Here is a 3768-nt window from a genome sequence, read left to right as displayed (position 1 = left end):
TCAATAGGGAAGCAGGTCAAATAGCATGAGTACATGGAAAAAGCAAAGGCATTTTTGGCAAGGGAAAGTTTCAGGGGTTCCAACCACCCATTCGGGTGACTGATGCCTATCTGGACTTTAGTGAACCCAGAGATACTAATTTTAGTATGATTCCAATTACTGCTTATCCATTAGGGAGGCATGCAGCTCTGCTCATTACAATTTATGCTGAGGCCTGGTCTGAAGATGCGTCTCAAACCACAACTTTGATGTCTTTATTCTTTGTTGTCTTCTCTGAGAGCCCAGTCCTACTTGACTGTATGTTAGCATCAGCCTTGGAAGGAGCTGGTTCCCGGGCTGTGCAGGAATGGTGGATGGTCCTGCAGAGTGAAACATTAAATCCGAGATCATGGCAAAACATCTGATGTTCACTGCCAGGACTGTGATGGCACAAGATGGGAGCATGGAGGGTGCATACAGAACACTAAATAGAATCCTCACAATGGATGGACTCATTGAGGACATTAAGCAACAAAGATACTATGAAAATCCTTGCCACTGTTGCCAGCAGGAAAGTTCTGAAACCTGCTGGCAGATCTACAACATGGAATCAGATCAAAAGGTCAACTTTTTGATGAGAAAAAACCACCCAGATCCATGGCAAGGCTGCTGAAGCCTGTGGTTAGGAGACCCACATCCAGTTTGCCTCCATGTCTTCTTCCTTAAAACTCATTTTGTTACCTATCTCTGTAATAATCTCAGTCACTCATATGCAAAAAAATCTGTCTAACTTACAATCACGTGTACAAGTAATAAGATACAGTTACTATATAAGCATGCCAGAGGACCACTGGGGAGGCATACACAACACAATGTGTGACACAAATCTTAGTAAAACATAGAAAACAAGCATAGAAACAAAGAGAGAACACACTGGAGAAAATTATATTGATTTTCTTTGTTGCCATTGTCACAAGAGTATTTACTATCATGGGCCGGGGAGATGGCTCAGTGCAAGGGCCTGAGTTCAATCCCCAGTTCCGCCAAAAAAAAAGTATTTACTATCAGTAAGCATTTATTGAAAATACACAGTATTTCCAATTAATTTTCTAGATGTTACTGTGAAAAATATATTGGTATGAATAACATGTAATAAAATTTATATTTTACCTTTTGAGCCCTGTAAAGGTTAATTAATAATAGTTTCTATGCTCTAATGCACTACTGCCATGTATTTTTTTTAACTGAAGAAAGATAGATGAACTTGTTCTGTAAGACTTTAAGACAATCTTGGAGTTACACTTTTAAAGATATTTTTTAATGTATTTGGTACAGGGTTTCACTATACAGCTTAGACTCTTAGTAGTCGCCCCCAGTGCTGGCATTACAAGGGTGCACCACTACACTCAATTTTTACGGCTGACTCTGCAAGCCCAGGGTGGGCCTTCAGAGCATGTGGACCTGGGGATCAAACTGGGATCCCTGCACTTTCCAAGCAGGCTCTTAGGTCACTGAGCTATCTCACTGGTCCCTAAAAAATAAATAGTTTTAATGAGTGGATGAAAGAAACAACAGGTTAAAGAAACTTGAAATAATGACCCAAGAAACCTTGATTGGAAATAGATGGCTAAGTGCTAATTGTAGGCTTGAACAAAGTGTTGATCAATCTGAACACACTCTCAATATGAAAATAATGTTAACAGGTGCATTGGTAAAATTTTACAAGAGAGTATAGAAGCTGGTTAAATACAGAAGAGACAGCAAACAGAGTGCCTGAAAGTGATTTAACAGAACTGCTTCCAATTTTTAATCCTGGAAAGACAGGAACTGTCTCTTAAATCTCTGTGTCAAAGAAAATGGTGACCATTCTTCTCCTTAGGCTGTTTAGATCTCATTTATATCCTAAGCAGGAGCTGGAGGAATTGGAAAATCAATGGCAAGAATGAGAAAATTAATGGGAGGAAAACTGACAGGACCCTGGGTTGAAGGATCAGCAAAGTGACTCACATGCAACCTCTGAACTCCAGGAAGTTGATTCCAAGATAATGATGAACATTCACAGTTTTGGATTTTTTAAACATTATTTACTTTTGCTTGATGCAGGGTCTCACTATGCAGTTCAGATTCATACTGATCTTCCTGTCTCAGCCTCCCTAGGGCTGTAATTACACCAGGTTTCAGGGTCAGCCCAGTGCACTCAGGGTTGACATAGCATGCAGTACCAGGGATCAAATTCCAGTTCTTGTGCTTTCTAGGCAAGCACTTAGACCACTGAGCTATCTCCCAAGCTCAAGTTGTAGATTTTTTGCTTTTGTTTTTTGTATTTTGTGCAGGGTCTCACTACACCCAGCTTGGACTTATAGTGATCCTCCTGTTTTCAGCATCCCCTGGGACTACAGGCATGTGCAACCACACCCAGACTCAGTCACTGCCTTAGCGCACCGGGGAGTCAGGGTCGACACAGCATTCAGTTCCAGGGATCAAATTCTGAACTCTATGCTTGGCTAAGCATTTGCTTAGTCCAATGAGTTATCTCACTGGCCCTAAGTTGTGGATGTTTCAAAAAGGAAAAATTAGAAATTTTATCCTCATAAAACTAAAGGACAGAGTGAAACATTTTACTAGAAATATTCACTTGAACTCTGTAATATTCATGCACATCTAAATATAAATAAGTATGTACATGGTAACATATCATAAATCATAATTCAATAAAGTGAATATACAGTTTTATTTTATTTGTGAATATCAACTTTGTACAATTTAAAGATACAAATTAATGCTAGACATCAAATTTCTTTTCCCCAGTATGCCAATATGGAAATCTTACTTCTTAGTGAAATAATATATACAATTTTGACATTGGGAAAATTATTAAGTTTAGTTAAATTCATGACAGTGGAAATCTTATGACTGCTATAATGGCCTTGTATGATGAAAATACCAGTGTAGTCTCGCTCCTTTCTCTTCTTGTGCATAAGCTAAAGAAAGACCATGTGGAAACATAGCAAGAAGATGTTTGTCTGCCAGCCAGGAAGACAGCCCGCAGGACATCCTGAATCTGCAGACTTTGATCTTTAACTCCCTGGCCTTCAAAACTGAGAGGGAAGAGAAAAAAAGAAAAAAGAAAAAAAAACTGTCCTTTTAGCCCCTCAGTCTACGTTTTTATAGTAGCAAAAGTGGACTCTGAAATGCACTTAAAACAGAATGTAAATTTGTATTAATTTTACATTTAATTTGTGTAACTTTGTCTGGGTTACTTTTCTCTTGGTGGGACAAATATCTGACACCCAGAACGAAGAAAGGAAAAGTTTATTTAGCTCACACCTACTGGAGGTTTCAGTCCATACTCAGCTGGCTCCGAGGCAGAGCAGCTCACGGCAGAGAGCAATGTTTCATGGCAGAGGCAAAGAGCAGAGAGCAAAGGCAGGAGGACCAGCCACGGTGGCAGCTGAGAGCAAGTCTGTCTCTCCTAAGTTGTATTCAGTCTACCTGCCCCAGGCGGGGTGTACTACTAAAGCCCATAATCCCAGCAGTAATAAAATCCATAATCCCAGGCTTGATCATGAATTAATCTTAAACACTAGAAGTCCCAGCCCCACAGTTTCCTGAGACACTGGGGGGACAACTAGACATAAACCATAACAAACTTTGTGTCAGATATGTTTAATCATTTTTGTGTTGATGAAAACGCTCAACTTTGAACTGCCTTATACATTAATTAATATGTCAATGAGCCTGTTGACCACTGTGAAATTTACCTGGTAACACTGAAATGCTGAGTGGTAC

General features: G+C 39.6%; 1 pseudogene; it reads left to right on the top strand.

Annotated features, from left to right (window-relative positions):
- The first annotated feature begins 388 nt into the window (after positions 1-388).
- LOC101561593 lies at positions 389-652 on the top strand (annotated as a pseudogene).
- Positions 653-3768: the final 3116 nt, after the last annotated feature.

Source organism: Octodon degus, unplaced genomic scaffold (assembly GCF_000260255.1).
Source record: "Octodon degus isolate 3935 unplaced genomic scaffold, OctDeg1.0 scaffold00143, whole genome shotgun sequence".
Lineage (NCBI taxonomy): Eukaryota > Metazoa > Chordata > Mammalia > Rodentia > Octodontidae > Octodon > Octodon degus.
This window is presented reverse-complemented; position numbering and strand designations above follow the sequence as displayed.